Raw genomic sequence first — 17,313 nt, forward strand, 5'->3', positions numbered from 1 at the left:
TCCTGGAGGCCCTCTGTCAGACCCAGTGTTGACAAATGTCAAGACGCTCCTCGGGGCGCGTCTTGCTTGGGCTTCTCTCCTGGAGGCCCTCAGTCAGACCCATTGTTGACATGTGGCAAGACGCTCCTCGGGGCGCGTCTTGCTTGGGCTTCTCTCCTGGAGGCGCTCAGACAGACCCAGTGTTGACATGTGACAAGACGCTCCTCGGGGCGCGTCTTGCTTGGGCCTCTCTCCTGGAGGCGCTCAGTCAGAACCAGAGGTGACATGTGGCAAGACGCTCCTCGGGGCGCGTCTTGCTTGGGCCTCTCTCCTGGAGGCCCTCTGTCAGACCCAGTGTTGACATGTGGCAAGACGCTCCTCCGGGCGCATCTTGCTTGGGACTCTCTCCTGGAGGCCCTCAGTCAGACCCATTGTTGACATGTGGCAAGACGCTCCTCGGGGCGCGTCTTGCTTGGGCCTCTCTCCTGGAGGCGCTCAGTCAGACCGAGTGCTGACATAAGGCAAGACGCTCCTCGGGGCGCGTCTTGCTGGGGCCTCTCTCCTGGAGGCGTTCAGTCAGACCCAGTGCTGACATGTGGCAAGACGCTCCTCGGGGCGCGTCTTGCTTGGGCCTCTCTCCTGGAGGCGCTCAGTCAGACCCAGTGTTGACATGTGGCAAGACGCTCCTCGGGGCGCGTCTTGCTTGGCCCTCTCTCCTGGAGGCGCTCGGTCAGACCCAGTGTTGACATGTGGCAAGACGCTCCTCGGGGCGCGTCTTGCTTGGGCCTCTCTCCTGGAGGCGCTCAGTCAGACCCAGTGGTGACACGTGGAAAGACGCTCCTCAGGGCGCGTCTTGCTTGGGCCTCTCTCCTGGAGGTGCTCAGTCAGACCCAGTGTTGACACGTGGCAAGACGCTCCTCGGGGCGCGTCTTGCTTGGGCCTCTTTCCTGGAGGCGCTCAGTCAGACCCAGGGTTGGCATGTGGCAAGACACTCCTCGGGGCGCGTCTTGGTTGGGCCTCTCTCCTGGAGGCGCTCATTCAGACCCAGTGGTGACATGTGGCAAGACGCTCCTCGGGGCGCATATTGCTTGGGCCTCTCTCCTGAATGCCCTCTGTCAGACCGAGTGTTGACATGTGGCAAGACTCTCCTCTGGGCGCGTCTTGCTTGGGCTTCTCTCCTGGAGGCCCTCAGTCAGACCCATTGTTGACACGTCGCAAGACGCTCCTCGGGGCACGTCTTGCTTGGGCCTCTCTCCTGGAGGCGCTCAGTCAGACCGAGTAGTGACATGTGGCAAGACGCTCCTCGGGGCGCGTCTTGCTTGGACCTCCCTCCTGGAGGCGCTCAGTCAGACCGAGTAGTGACATTTGGCAAGACTCTCCTCGGGGCGCGTCTTGCTTGGACCTCTCTCCTGGATGCGCTCAGTTAGACCGAGTAGTGACACGTGGCAAGACGCTCCTCGGGGCGCATCTTGCTTGGGCCTCTCTCCTGGAGGCGCTAAGTCAGACCCAGTGTTGACACGTGGCAAGACGCTCCTCGGGGCGCGTCTTGCTTGGGCCTCTCTCCTGGAGGCGCTCAGTCAGACCCAGTGGTGACATGTGGAAAGACACTCCTCGGGGCGCGTCTTGCTTGGGCCTCTCTCATGGAGGCCCTCTGTCAGACCCAGTGTTGACATGTGTCAAGACGCTCCTCGGGGGGCGTCTTGCTTTGGCCTCTCTCCTGGAGGCGCTCAGTCAGACCGAGTGCTGACATGTGGCAAGAAGCTCCTCGGGGCGCGTCTTGCTTGGGCTTCTCTCCCTGAGGCCCTCAGTAAGAACCATTGTTGACATGTGGCAAGACGCTCCTCGGGGCGCGTCTTGCTTGGGCCTCTCTCCAGAAGGCCCTCAATCAGACCCAGTGTTGACATGTGGCAAGACGCTCCTTGGGGCGCGTCTTGCTTGGGCCTCTCTCCTGGAGGCGCTCAGTCAGACTGAGTAGTGACATGTTGGCCTGACGCTCCTCGGGGCGCGTGTTGCTTGGGCCTCTCTCCTGGAGGCGCTCAGTCAGACCAAGTGGTGACATGTGGCAAGACACTCCTCAGGGCGCGTCTTGCTTGGGCCTCTCTCCTGGAGGCCCTCTGTCAGACCCAGTGTTGACATGTGGCAAGAAACTCCTCGGGGCGCGTCTTGCTTGGGCCTCTCTCATGGAGGCCCTCTGTCAGACCCAGTGTTGACATGTGTCAAGACGCTCCTCGGGGCGGGTCTTGCTTTGGCCTCTCTCCTGGAGGCGCTCAGACAGACCGAGTGCTGACAGGTGGCAAGAAGCTCCTCGGGGCGCGTCTTGCTTGGGTTTCTCTCCTGGAGGCCCTCAGTAAGACCCATTGTTGACATGTGGCAAGACGCTCCTCGGGGCGCGTCTTGCTTGGGCCTCTCTCCTGCAGGCGCTCAGTCAGACTGAGTAGTGACATGTGGCCTGACGCTCCTCGGGGCGCGTGTTGCTTGGGCCTCTCTCCTGGAGGCGCTCAGTCAGACCGAGTGCTGACATGTGGCAAGAAGCTCCCCGGAGCGCGTCTTGCTTGGGCTTCTCTCCTGGAGGCCCTCAGTAAGACCCATTGTTGACATGTGGCAAGACGCTCCTCAGGGCGCGTCTTGCTTGGGCCTCTCTCCAGAAGGCCCTCAATCAGACCCAGTGTTGACACGTGGCAAGACGCTCCTCGGGGCGCGTCTTGCTTGGGCCTCTCTCCTGGAGGCGCTCAGTCAGAATGAGTAGGGACATGTGGCCTGACGCTCCTCGGGGCGCGTGTTGCTTGGGCCTCTCTCCTGGAGGCGCTCAGTCAGACCAAGTGGTGTCATGTGGCCTGACGCTCCTCGGGCCGCGTGTTGCTTGGGCTTCTCTCCTGGAGGCCCTCAGTCAGACCCATTGTTGACATGTGGCAAGACGCTCCTTGGGGCGCGTCTTGCTTGGGCCTCTCTCCTGGAGGCGCTCAGTCAGACCGAGTGCTGACATGTGGCAAGACGCTCCTCGTGGTGTGCCTTGCTTGGGCTTCTCTCCTGGAGGCGCTCAGAAAGACCCAGTGTTGACATGTGACAAGACGGTCCTCGGGGCACGTCTTGCTTGGGCCTCTCTCCTGGAGGCGCTCAGTCAGAACCAGAGGTGACATGTGGCAAGACGCTCCTCGGGGCGCGTCTTGCTTGGGCCTCTCTCCTGGAGGCGCTGAGTCAGACTGAGTAGTGACATGTGGCCTGACGCTCCTCGGGGTGCGTCTTGCTTGGGCCTCTCTCCTGGAGGCGCTCAGTCCGACCCAGTGGTGACATGTGGCAAGACACTCCTCGGGGCGCGTCTTGCTTGGGCCTCTCTCCTGGAGGCCCTCTGTCAGACCCAGTGTTGACATGTGTCACGACGCTCCTCGGGGCGCGTCTTGCTTGGGCTTCTCTCCTGGAGGCCCTCAGTCAGACCCATTGTTGACATGTGGCAAGACGCTCCTCGGGGCGCGTCTTTATTGGGCTTCTCTCCTGGAGGCGCTCAGACAGACCCAGTGTTGACATGTGACAAGACGCTCCTCGGGGCGCGTCTTGCTTGGGCCTCTCTCCTGGAGGCGCTCAGTCAGAACCAGAGGTGACATGTGGCAAGACGCTCCTCCGGGCGCATCTTGCTTGGGCCTCTCTCCTGGAGGCCCTCAGTCAGACCCATTGTTGACATGTGGCAAGACGCTCCTCGTGGCGCGTCTTGCTTGGGCCTCTCTCCTGGAGGCGCTCAGTCAGACCGAGTGCTGACATAAGGCAAGACGCTCCTCGGGGCGCGTCTTGCTGGGGCCTCTCTCCTGGAGGCGCTCAGTCAGACCCAGTGCTGACATGTGGCAAGACGCTCCTCGGGGCGCGTCTTGCTTGGGCCTCTCTCCTGGAGGCGCTCAGTCAGACCCAGTGTTTACATGTGGCAAGACGCTCCTCGGGGCGCGTCTTGCTTGGCCCTCTCTCCTGGAGGCGCTCGGTCAGACCCAGTGTTGACATGTGGCAAGACGCTCCTCGGGGCGCGTCTTGCTTGGGCCTCTCTCCTGGAGGCGCTCAGTCAGACCCAGTGTTGGTATGTGGCAAGACACTCCTCGGGGCGCGTCTTGGTTGGGCCTCTCTCCTGGAGGCGCTCATTCAGACCCAGTGGTGACATGTGGCAAGATGCTCCTCGGGGCGCATATTGCTTGGGCCTCTCTCCTGAATGCCCTCTGTCAGACCGAGTGTTGACATGTGGCAAGACTCTCCTCTGGGCGCGTCTTGCTTGGGCTTCTCTCCTGGAGGCCCTCAGTCAGACCCATTGTTGACATGTGGCAAGACGCTCCTCGGGGCACGTCTTGCTTGGGCCTCTCTCCTGGAGGCGCTCAGTCAGACCGAGTAGTGACATGTGGCAAGACGCTCCTCGGGGCGCGTCTGGCTTGGACCTCCCTCCTGGAGGCGCTCAGTCAGACCGAGTAGTGACATTTGGCAAGACTCTCCTCAGGGCGCGTCTTGCTTGGACCTCTCTCCTGGACGCGCTCGGTTAGACCGAGTAGTGACACGTGGCAAGACGCTCCTCGGGGCGCATCTTGCTTGGGCCTCTCTCCTGGAGGCGCTAAGTCAGACCCAGTGTTGACACGTGGCAAGACGCTCCTCGGGGCGCGTCTTGCTTGGGCCTCTCTCCTGGAGGCGCTCAGTCAGACCCAGTGGTGACATGTGGCAAGACACTCCTCGGGGCGCGTCTTGCTTGGGCCTCTCTCCTGGAGGCGCTCAGTCAGACCGAGTGCTGACATGTGGCAAGAAGCTCCTCGGGGCGCGTCTTGCTTGGGCTTCTCTCCCTGAGGCCCTCAGTAAGAACCATTATTGACATGTGGCAAGACGCTCCTCGGGGCGCGTCTTGCTTGGGCCTCTCTCCAGAAGGCCCTCAATCAGACCCAGTGTTGACATGTGGCAAGACGCTCCTTGGGGCGCGTCTTGCTTGGGCCTCTCTCCTGGAGGCGCTCAGTCAGACTGAGTAGTGACATGTGGCCTGACGCTCCTCGGGGCGCGTGTTGCTTGGGCCTCTCTCCTGGAGGCGCTCAGTCAGACCAAGTGGTGACATGTGGCAAGACACTCCTCAGGGCGCGTCTTGCTTGGGCCTCTCTCCTGGAGGCCCTCTGTCAGACCCAGTGTTGACATGTGGCAAGAAACTCCTCGGGGCGCGTCTTGCTTGGGCCTCTCTCATGGAGGCCCTCAGTCAGACCCAGTGTTGACATGTGTCAAGACGCTCCTCGGGGCGCGTCTTGCTTTGGCCTCTCTCCTGGAGGCGCTCAGTCAGACCGAGTAGTGACATGTGGCAAGACGCTCCTCGGGGCGCATATTGCTTGGGCCTCTCTCCTGAATGCCCTCTGTCAGACCGAGTGTTGACATGTGGCAAGACGCTCCTCGGAGCACGTCATGCTTGGGCCTCTCTCCTGGAGGCGCTCAGTCAGACCGAGTAGTGACATTTGGCAAGACGCTCCTCGAGGCGCGTCTTGCTTGGACCTCTCTCCTGGACGCGCTCAGTTAGACCGAGTAGTGACACGTGGCAAGACGCTCCTCGGGGCGCATCTTGCTTGGGCCTCTCTCCTGGAGGCGCTAAGTCAGACCCAGTGTTGACACGTGGCAAGACGCTCCTCGGGGCGCGTCTTGCTTGGGCCTCTCTCCTGGAGGCGCTCAGTCAGACCCAGTGGTGACATGTGGCAAGACACTCCTCGGGGCGCGTCTTGCTTGGGCCTCTCTCATGGAGGCCCTCTATCAGACCCAGTGTTGACATGTGTCAAGACTCTCCTCGGGGCGCGTCTTGCTTTGGCCTCTCTCCTGGAGGCGCTCAGTCAGACCGAGTGCTGACATGTGGCAAGACGCTCCTCGGGCCGCGTGTTGCTTGGGCTTCTCTCCTGGAGGCCCTCAGTCAGACCCATTGTTGACATGTGGCAAGACGCTCCTCGGGGCGCGTCTTGCTTGGGCCTCTCTCCTGGAGGCGTTCAGTCAGACCGAGTGCTGACATGTGGCAAGACGCTCCTCGGGGCGCGCCTTGCTTGGGCTTCTCTCCTGGAGGCGCTCAGAAAGACCCAGTGTTGACATGTGACAAGACGGTCCTCGGGGCACGTCTTGCTTGGGCCTCTCTCCTGGAGGCGCTCAGTAAGAACCAGAGGTGACATGTGGCAAGACGCTCCTCGGGGCGCGTCTTGCTTGGGCCTCTCTCCTGGAGGCGCTCAGTCAGACTGAGTAGTGACATGTGGCCTGACGATCCTCGGGGCGCGTCTTGCTTGGGCCTCTCTCCTGGAGGCGCTCAGTCAGACCCAGTGGTGACATGTGGCAAGACACTCCTCGGGGCGCGTCTTGCTTGGGCCTCTCTCCTGGAGGCCCTCTGTCAGACCCAGTGTTGACATGTGTCAAGACGCTCCTCGGGGCGCGTCTTGCTTGGGCTTCTCTCCTGGAGGCCCTCAGTCAGACCCATTGTTGACATGTGGCAAGACGCTCCTCGGGGCGCGTCTTGCTTGGGCTTCTCTCCTGGAGGCGCTCAGACAGACCCAGTGTTGACATGTGACAAGACGCTCCTCGGGGCGCGTCTTGCTTGGGCCTCTCTCCTGGAGGCGCTCAGTCAGAACCAGAGGTGACATGTGGCAAGACGCTCCTCGTGGCGCGTCTGGCTTGGGCCTCTCTCCTGGAGGCCCTCTGTCAGACCCAGTGTTGACATGTGGCAAGACGCTCCTCCGGGCGCATCTTGCTTGGGCCTGTCTCCTGGAGGGCCTCAGTCAGACCCATTGTTGACATGTGGCTAGACGCTCCTCGGGGCGCGTCTTGCTTGGGCCTCTCTCCTGGAGGCGCTCAGTCAGACCGAGTGCTGACATAAGGCAAGACGCTCCTCGGGGCGCGTCTTGCTGGGGCCTCTCTCCTGGAGGCGCTCAGTCAGACCCAGTGCTGACATGTGGCAAGACGCTCCTCGGGGCGCGTCTTGCTTGGGCCTCTCTCCTGGAGCCGCTCAGTCAGACCCAGTGTTGACATGTGGCAAGACGCTCCTCGGGGCGCGTCTTGCTTGGGCCTCTCTCCTGGAGGCGCTCAGTCAGACCCAGTGGTGACACGTGGAAAGACGCTCCTCGGGGCGCGTCTTGCTTGGGCCTCTCTCCTGGAGGTGCTTAGTCAGACCCAGTGTTGACATGTGACAAGACGCTCCTCGGGGCGCGTCTTGCTTGGGCCTCTCTCCTGGAGGCGCTCAGTCAGAACCAGAGTTGACATGTGGCAAGATGCTCCTCGGGGCGCGTCTTGCTTGGGCCTCTCTCCTGGAGGCCCTTTGTCAGACCCAGTGTTGACATGTGGCAAGACGCTCCTCCGGGCGCATCTTGCTTGGGCCTCTCTCCTGGAGGCCCTCAGTCAGACCCATTGTTGACATGTGGCAAGACGCTCCTCGGGGCGGGTCTTGCTTGGGCCTCTCTCCTGGAGGCGCTCAGTCAGACCGAGTGCTGACATAAGGCAAGACGCTCTTCGGGGCGCGTCTTGCTGGGGCGCGTCTTGCTTGGGCCTCTCTCCTGGAGGAGCTCAGTCAGACCCAGTGTTGTTATGTGGCAAGACGCTCCTCCTCGGCGCATATTGCTTGGGCCTCTCTCCTGAATGCCCTCTGTCAGACCGAGTGTTGACATGTGGCAAGACTCTCCTCTGGGCGCGTCTTGCTTGGGCTTCTCTCCTGGAGGCCCTCAGTCAGACCCATTGTTGACATGTGGCAAGACGCTCCTCGGGGCACGTCTTACTTGGGCCTCTCTCCTGGAGGCGCTCAGTCAGACCGAGTAGTGACATGTGGCAAGACGCTCCTCGGGGCGCGTCTTGCTTGGACCTCCCTCCTGGAGGCGCTCAGTCAGACCGAGTAGTGACATTTGGCAAGACGCTCATCGGGGCGCGTCTTGCTTGGACCTCTCTCCTGGACGCGCTCAGTTAGACCGAGTAGTGACACGTGGCAAGACGCTCCTCGGGGCGCATCTTGATTGGGCCTCTCTCCTGGAGGCGCTAAGCCAGACCCAGTGTTGACACGTGGCAAGACGCTCCTCGGGGCGCGTCTTGCTTGGGCCTCTCTCCTGGAGGCGCTCAGTCAGACCCAGTGGTGACATGTGGCAAGACACTCCTCGGGGCGCGTCTTGCTTGGGCCTCTCTCATGGAGGCCCTCTGTCAGACCCAGTGTTGACATGTGTCAAGACACTCCTCGGGGCGCGTCTTGCTTTGGCCTCTCTCCTGGAGGCGCTCAGTCAGACCGAGTGCTGACATGTGGCAAGACGCTCCTCGGGCCGCGTGTTGCTTGGGCTTCTCTCCTGGAGGCCCTCAGTCAGACCCATTGTTGACATGTCGCAAGACGCTCCTCGGGGCGCGTCTTGCTTGGGCCTCTCTCCTGGAGGCGCTCAGTCAGACCGAGTGCTGACATGTGGCAAGACGCTCCTCGGGGCGCGCCTTGCTTGGGCTTCTCTCCTGGAGGCGCTCAGAAAGACCCAGTGTTGACATGTGACAAGACGGTCTTTGGGGCACGTCTTGCTTGGGCCTCTCTCCTGGAGGCGCTCAGTCAGAACCAGAGGTGACATGTGGCAAGACGCTCCTCGGGGCGCGTCTTGCTTGGGCCTCTCTCCTGGAGGCGCTCAGTCAGACTGAGTAGTGACACGTGGCCTGACGCTCCTCGGGGCGCGTCTTGCTTGGGCCTCTCTCCTGGAGGCGCTCAGTCAGAACCAGAGGTGACATGTGGCAAGACGCTCCTCGGGGCGCGTCTTGCTTGGGCCTCTCTCCTGGAGGCCCTCTGTCAGACCCAGTGTTGACATGTGGCAAGACGCTCCTCCAGGCGCATCTTGCTTGGGCCTCTCTCCTGGAGGCCCTCAGTCAGACCCATTGTTGACATGTGGCAAGACGCTCCTCGGGCCGCGTCTTGCTTGGGCCTCTCTCCTGGAGGCGCTCAGTCAGACCCAGTGTTGACATGTGGCAAGACGCTCCTCCAGGCGCATCTTGCTGGGGCCTCTCTCCTGGAGGCGCTCAGTCAGACCCAGTGCTGACATGTGGCAAGACGCTCCTCGGGGCGCGTCTTGCTTGGGCCTCTCTCCTGGAGGCGCTCAGTCAGACCCAGTGTTGACATGTGGCAAGACGCTCCTCGGGGCGCGTCTTGCTTGGCCCTCTCTCCTGGAGGCGCTCGGTCAGACCCAGTGTTGACATGTGGCAAGACGCTCCTCGGGGCGCGTCTTGCTTGGGCCTCTCTCCTGGAGGCGCTCAGTCAGACCAAGTGGTGTCATGTGGCCTGACGCTCCTCGGTGCGCGTGTTGCCTGGGCCTCTCTCCTGGAGGCGCTCAGTCAGACCAAGTGGTGACATGTGGCAAGACACTTCTCGGGGCGCCTCTTGCTTGGGCCTCTCTCCTGGAGGCCCTCTGTCAGACCCAGTGTTGACATGTGGCAAGACACTCCTCGGGGCGCATCTTGCTTGGGCCTCTCTCATGGAGGCCCTCTGTCAGACCCAGTGTTGACATGTGTCAAGACACTCCTCGGGGCGCGTCTTGCTTTGGCCTCTCTCCTGGAGGCGCTCAGTCAGACCGAGTGCTGACATGTGGCAAGACGCTCCTCGGGCCGCGTGTTGCTTGGGCTTCTCTCCTGGAGGCCCTCAGTCAGACCCATTGTTGACATGTGGCAAGACGCTCCTCGGGGCGCGTCTTGCTTGGGCCTCTCTCCTGGAGGCGCTCAGTCAGACTGAGTAGTGACATGTGGCCTGACACTCCTCGGGGTGCGTCTTGCTTGGGCCTCTCTCCTGGAGGCGCTCAGTCAGACCCAGTGGTGACATGTGGCAAGACACTCCTCGGGGCGCGTCTTGCTTGGGCCTCTCTCCTGGACGCCCTCTGTCAGACCCAGTGTTGACATGTGTCAAGACGCTCCTCGGGGCGCGTCTTGCTTGGGCTTCTCTCCTGGAGGCCCTCAGTCAGACCCATTGTTGACATGTGGCAAGACGCTCCTCGGGGCGCGTCTTGCTTGGGCTTCTCTCCTGGAGGCGCTCAGACAGACCCAGTGTTGACATGTGACAAGACGCTCCTCGGGGCGCGTCTTGCTTGGGCCTCTCTCCTGGAGGCGCTCAGTCAAAACCAGAGTTGACATGTGGCAAGACGCTCCTCGGGGCGCGTCTTGCTTGGGCCTCTCTCCTGGAGGCCCTCTGTCAGACCCAGTGTTGACATGTGGCAAGACGCTCCTCCGGGCGCATCTTGCTTGGGCCTCTCTCCTGGAGGCCCTCAGTCAGACCCATTGTTGACATGTGGCAAGACGCTCCTCGGGGCGCGTCTTGCTTGGGCCTCTCTCCTGGAGGCGCTCAGTCAGACCGAGTGCTGATATAAGGCAAGACGCTCCTCGGGGCGCGTCTTGCTGGGGCCTCTCTCCTGGAGGCGCTCAGTCAGACCCAGTGCTGACATGTGGCAAGACGCTCCTCGGGGCGCGTCTTGCTTGGGCCTCTCTCCTGGAGGCGCTCAGTCAGACCCAGTGTTGACATGTGGCAAGACGCTCCTCGGGGCGCGTCTTGCTTGGCCCTCTCTCCTGGAGGCGCTCGGTCAGACCCAGTGTTGACATGTGGCAAGACGCTCCTCGGGGCGCGTCTTGCTTGGGCCTCTCTCCTGGAGGCGCTCAGTCAGACCCAGTGGTGACACGTGGAAAGACGCTCCTCGGGGCGCGTCTTGCTTGGGCCTCTCTCCTGGAGGTGCTCAGTCAGACCCAGTGTTGACACGTGGCAAGACGCTCCTCGGGGCGCGTCTTGCTTGGGCCTCTCTCCTGGAGGCGCTCAGTCAGACCCAGTGTTGGCATGTGGCAAGACACTCCTCGGGGCGCGTCTTGGTTGGGCCTCTCTCCTGGAGGCGCTCATTCAGACCCAGTGGTGACATGTGGCAAGACGCTCCTCGGGGCGCATATTGCTTGGGCCTCTCTCCTGAATGCCCTCTGTCAGACCGAGTGTTGACATGTGGCAAGACTCTCCACGGGGCGCGTCTTGCTTGGGCTTCTCTCATGGAGGCCCTCAGTCCGACCCAGTGTTGACATGTGTCAAGACGCTCCTCGGGGCGTGTCTCGCTTGGGCCTCTCTCCTGGAGGCGCTCAGTCAGACCCAGTGTTGACATGTGGCAAGACTCTCCACGGGGCGCGTCTTGCTTGGGCTTCTCTCATGGAGGCCCTCAGTCCGACCCAGTGTTGACATGTGTCAAGACACTCCTCGGGGCACGTCTTGCTTGGGCCTCTCTCCTGGAGGCGCTCAGTCAGACCGAGTAGTGACATGTGGCAAGACGCTCCTCGGGGCGCGCCTTGCTTGGACCTCCCTCCTGGAGGCGCTCAGTCAGACCGAGTAGTGACATTTGGCAAGACGCTCCTCGCGGCGCGTCTTGCTTGGACCTCTCTCCTGGAGGCGCTAAGTCAGACCCAGTGTTGACACGTGGCAAGACGCTCCTCGGGGCGCGTCTTGCTTGGGCCTCTCTCCTGGAGGCGCTCAGTCAGACCCAGTGGTGACATGTGGCAAGACACTCCTCGGGGCGCGTCTTGCTTGGGCCTCTCTCCTGGAGTCGCTCAGTCAGACCCAGTGGTGACACGTGGAAAGACGCTCCTCGGGGCGCGTCTTGCTTGGGCCTCTCTCCTGGAGGTGCTCAGTCAGACCCAGTGTTGACACGTGGCAAGACGCTCCTCGGGGCGCGTCTTGCTTGGGCCTCTCTCCTGGAGGCGCTCAGTCAGACCCAGTGTTGGCATGTGGCAAGAAACTCCTCAGGGCGCGTCTTGGTTGGGCCTCTCTCCTGGAGGCGCTCATTCAGACCCAGTGGTGACATGTGGCAAGACGCTCCTCGGGGCGCATATTGCTTGGGCCTCTCTCCTGAATGCCCTCTGTCAGACCAAGTGTTTACATGTGGCAAGACTCTCCACGGGGCGCGTCTTGCTTGGGCTTCTCTCATGGAGGCCCTCTGTCGGACCCAGTGTTGACATGTGTCAAGACGCTCCTCGGGGCGTGTCTTGCTTGGGCCTCTCTCCTGGAGGCGCTCAGTCAGACCCAGTGTTGACATGTGGCAAGACGCTCCTCTGGGCGCGTCTTGCTTGGGCTTCTCTCCTGGAGGCCCTCAGTCAGACCCATTGTTGACATGTGGCAAGACGCTTCTCGGGGCACGTCTTGCTTGGGCCTCTCTCCTGGAGGCGCTCAGTCAGACCGAGTAGTGACATGTGGCAAGACGCTCCTCGGGGCGCGTCTTGCTTGGACCTCCCTTCTGGAGGCGCTCAGTCAGACCGAGTAGTGACATTTGGCAAGACGCTCCTCGGGGCGCGTCTTGCTTGGACCTCTCTCCTGGACGCGCTCAGTTAGACCGAGTAGTGACACGTGGCAAGACGCTCCTCGGGGCGCATCTTGCTTGGGCCTCTCTCCTGGAGGCGCTAAATCAGACCCAGTGTTGACACGTGGCAAGACGCTCCTCGGGGCGTGTCTTGCTTGGGCCTCTCTCCTGGAGGCGCTCAATCAGACCCATTGTTGACATGTGGCAAGACGCTCCTCAGGGCGCGTATTGCTTGGGCCTCTCTCCTGGATGCCCTCTGTCAGACCCAGTGTTGACATGTGGCAAGACTCTCCTCGGGGCGCGTCTTGCTTGGGATTCTCTCATGGAGGCCCTCAGTCAGACCCAGTGTTGACATGTGTCAAGATGCTCCTCGGGGCGTGTCTTGCTTGGGCCTCTCTCCTGGAGGCGCTCAGTCTGATCCAGTGTTGACATGTGGCAAGACGCTCCTCGGGGCGCGTCTTGCTTGGGCCTCTCTCCTGGAGTCGCTCAGTCAGACCCAGTGTTGGCATGTGGCAAGACACTCCTCGGGGCGCGACTTGGTTGGGCCTCTCTCCTGGAGGCGCTCATTCAGACCCAGTGGTGACATGTGGCAAGACGCTCCCCGGGGCGCGTATTGCTTGGGCCTCTCTCCTGAATGCCCTCTGTCAGACCGAGTGTTGACATGTGGCAAGACTCTCCACGGGGCGCGTCTTGCTTGGGCTTCTCTCATGGAGGCCCTCAGTCCGACCCAGTGTTGACATGTGTCAAGACGCTCCTCGGGGCGTGTCTTGCTTGGGCCTCTCTCCTGGAGGCGCTCAGTCAGACCCAGTGTTGACATGTGGCAAGACGCTCCTCTGGGCGCGTCTTGCTTGGGCTTCTCTCCTGGAGGCCCTCAGTCAGACCCATTGTTGACATGTGGCAAGACGCTCCTCAGGGCACGTCTTGCTTGGGCCTCTCTCCTGGAGGCGCTCAGTCAGACCGAGTAGTGACATGTGGCAAGACGCTCCTCGGGGCGCGTCTTATTTGGACCTCCCTCCTGGAGGCGCTCAGTCAGACCAAGTAGTGACATTTGGCAAGACGCTCCTCGGGGCGCGTCTTGCTTGGGCCTCTCTCCTGGAGGCGCTCAGTCAGACCGAGTAGTGACATGTGGCAAGACGCTCCTCGGGGCACGTCTTGCTTGGGCCTCTCTCCTGGAGGCGCTCAGTCAGACCGAGTAGTGACATGTGGCAAGACGCTCCTCGGGGCGCGTCTTGCTTGGACCTCCCTCCTGGAGGCGCTCAGTCAGACCGAGTAGTGACATTTGGCAAGACGCTCCTCGGGGCGCGTCTTGCTTGGACCTCTCTCCTGGACGCGCTCAGTTAGACCGAGTAGTGACACGTGGCAAGACTCTCCTCGGGGCGCATCTTGCTTGGGCCTCTCTCCTGGAGGCGCTAAGTCAGACCCAGTGTTGACACGTGGCAAGACGCTCCTCGGGGCGCGTCTTGCTTGGGCCTCTCTCCTGGAGGCGCTCAGTCAGACACAGTGTTGACATGTGGCAAGACGCTCCTCGGGGCACGTCTTGCTTGGGCCTCTCTCCTGGAGGCGCTCAGTCAGACCTAGAGAGATCAGGTTTGTTTTAGTGTACTCCAATCACCAGCCCCTACAACCACAAAAAGGAATGGAGTCATTAGCACTTATGGTTTTTAAATGGCACCCAGAATTATGTTGCACGAAGCACAATTTCACATCATTCTGGGTTCATTTGTGTGAAAACAAGGTCCAATCAGGCTGAAATGTTACAAGAAGGTAGAATCTATTGAGTTGTAATTGAACTGAACATTTCATGATGATCGCACATTCCTATAGGGCGTGAAACCATGTCCCAAAGGTCACCGGGCCTGGTGTCACATTAAAGAAGTAGTCCAGTTACACCTTTGTGGGCTTATAACTTGGCTTCTGAATATCCTAGAGAGGTCAGGATTGTTTTAGAGTACTCCAATTAACAGCCCCCATTACCTCAAAAAGGAATGGAGTCATTAGCACTTATGGTTTTTAAATGGCACCCAGAATTATGTTGCACGAAGCACAATTTCACATCATTCTGGGTTCATTTGTGTGAAAACAAGGTCCAATCAGGCTGAAACGTTACAGGAAGGTAGAATCTATTGAGTTGTAATTGATCTAAACGTTTCATGATGATAGCACTTTCCTAAGGGGGTCAAACCATGTCCCAAAGGTCACCGGATCTATTGTCAATTTAAAGAAGTAGTCCAGTTACACATTTGTGGGCTTATAACTTGGCTTCTGAATGTCCTAGAGAGATCAGGTTTGTTTTAGTGTACTCCAATCAACAGCCCCTACAACCACAAAAATGAATGGAGTCGTTAGCACTTATGGTTTGTAAATGGCACCCAGAATTATGTTGCATGAAGCACAATTTCACATCATTCTGGGTCCATTTGTGTGAAAACAAGGTCCAATCAGGCTGAAACGTTACAAGAAGGTAGAATCTATTGAGTTGTAAGTGATCTGAACGTTTCATGATGATCGCACATACCTATAGGGGGTCAAACCATGTCCCAAAGGTCACCGGATCTGGTGTCAATTTAAAGAAGTAGTCCAGTTACACATTTGTGGGCTTATACCTTGGCTTCTGAATGTCCTAGAGAGATCAGGTTTGTTTTAGTGTACTCCAATAGACAGCCCCTACAACCACAAAAAGGAATGGAGTCATTAGCACTTATGGTTTGTAAATGGCACCCAGAATTATGTTGCACGAAGCACAATTTCACATCATTCTGGGTCCATTTGTGTGAAAACAAGGTCCAATCAGGCTGAATCGTTACAAGAAGGTAGAATCTATTGAGTTTTAAGTGATCTGAACGTTTCATGATGATCGCACATTCCTATAGGGGTTCAAACCATGTCCCAAAGGTCACCGGGCCTGGTGTCAATTTAAATAAGTAGTCCAGTTACACCTTTGTGGGCTTATAACTTGGCTTCTGAATATCCTAAAGAGGTCAGGTTTGTTTTAGAGTACTCCAATTAACAGCCCCCATTACCACAAAAAGGAATGGAGTCATTAGCACTTATGGTTTTTAAATGGCACCCAGAATTATGTTGCACAAAGCACAATTTCACATCATTCTGGGTTCATTTGTGTGAAAACAAGGTCCAATCAGGCTGAAACGTTACAGGAAGGTAGAATCTATTGACTTGTAATTGATCTGAACGTGTCATGATGATAGCACTTTCCTAAGGGGGTCAAACCATGTCCCAAAGGTCACCGGATCTGGTGTCAATTTAAAGAAGTAGTCCAGTTACACATTTGTGGGCTTATACCTTGGCTTCTGAATGTCCTAGAGAGATCAGGTTTGTTTTAGTGTACTCCAATAGACAGCCCCTACAACCACAAAAAGGAATGGAGTCATTAGCGCTTATGGTTTGTAAATGGCACCCAGAATTATGTTGCACAAAGCACAATTTCACATCATTCTGGGTCCATTTGTGTGAAAACAAGGTCCAATTAGGCTGAAACGTTACAAGAAGGTAGAATCTATTGAGTTGTAAGTGATCTGAATGTTTCATGATCATCGCACATTCCTATATGGGGTCAAACCATGTCCCAAAGGTCACCGGATCTGGTGTCAATTTAAAGAAGTAGTCCAGTTACACATTTGTGGGCTTATACCTTGGCTTCTGAATGTCCTAGAGAGATCAGGTTTGTTTTAGTGTACTCCAATAGACAGCCCCTACAATCACAAAAAGGAATGGAGTCATTAGCACTTATGGTTTTTAAATGGCACCCAGAATTATGTTGCACAAAGCACAATTTCACATCATTCTGGGTTCATTTGTGTGAAAACAAGGTCCAATCAGGCTGAAACGTTACAGGAAGGTAGAATCTATTGAGTTGTAAGTGATCTGAACGTTTCATGATGATAGCACTTTCCTAAGGGGGTCAAACCATGTCCCAAAGGTCACCAGATCTGGTGTCAATTTAAAGAAGTAGTCAAGTTACACATTTGTGGGCTTATAACTTGGCTTCTGAATGTCCTAGAGAGATCAGGTTTGTTTTAGTGTACTCCAATCAACAGCCCCTACAACCACAAAAAGGAATGGAGTCATTAGCACTTATGGTTTTTAAATGGCACCCAGAATTATGTTGCACGAAGCACAATTTCACATCATTCTGGGTTCATTTGTGTGAAAACAAGGTCCAATCAGGCTGAAATGTTACAAGAAGGTAGAATCTATTGAGTTGTAATTGAACTGAACATTTCATGATGATCGCACATTCCTATAGGGCGTGAAACCATGTCCCAAAGGTCACCGGGCCTGGTGTCACATTAAAGAAGTAGTCCAGTTACACCTTTGTGGGCTTATAACTTGGCTTCTGAATATCCTAGAGAGGTCAGGATTGTTTTAGAGTACTCCAATTAACAGCCCCCATTACCTCAAAAAGGAATGGAGTCATTAGCACTTATGGTTTTTAAATGGCACCCAGAATTATGTTGCACGAAGCACAATTTCACATCATTCTGGGTTCATTTGTGTGAAAACAAGGTCCAATCAGGCTGAAACGTTACAGGAAGGTAGAATCTATTGAGTTGTAATTGATCTAAACGTTTCATGATGATAGCACTTTCCTAAGGGGGTCAAACCATGTCCCAAAGGTCACCGGATCTATTGTCAATTTAAAGAAGTAGTCCAGTTACACATTTGTGGGCTTATAACTTGGCTTCTGAATGTCCTAGAGAGATCAGGTTTGTTTTAGTGTACTCCAATCAACAGCCCCTACAACCACAAAAATGAATGGAGTCGTTAGCACTTATGGTTTGTAAATGGCACCCAGAATTATGTTGCATGAAGCACAATTTCACATCATTCTGGGTCCATTTGTGTGAAAACAAGGTCCAATCAGGCTGAAACGTTACAAGAAGGTAGAATCTATTGAGTTGTAAGTGATCTGAACGTTTCATGATGATCGCACATACCTATAGGGGGTCAAACCATGTCCCAAAGGTCACCGGTTCTGGTGTCACTTTAAAGAAGTAGTCCAGTTACACCTTTGTGGGCTTATAACTTGGCTTCTGAATATCCTAGA

The sequence above is a fragment of the Nothobranchius furzeri genome, chromosome 8, assembly GCF_043380555.1.
Source record: "Nothobranchius furzeri strain GRZ-AD chromosome 8, NfurGRZ-RIMD1, whole genome shotgun sequence".
NCBI lineage: Eukaryota > Metazoa > Chordata > Actinopteri > Cyprinodontiformes > Nothobranchiidae > Nothobranchius > Nothobranchius furzeri.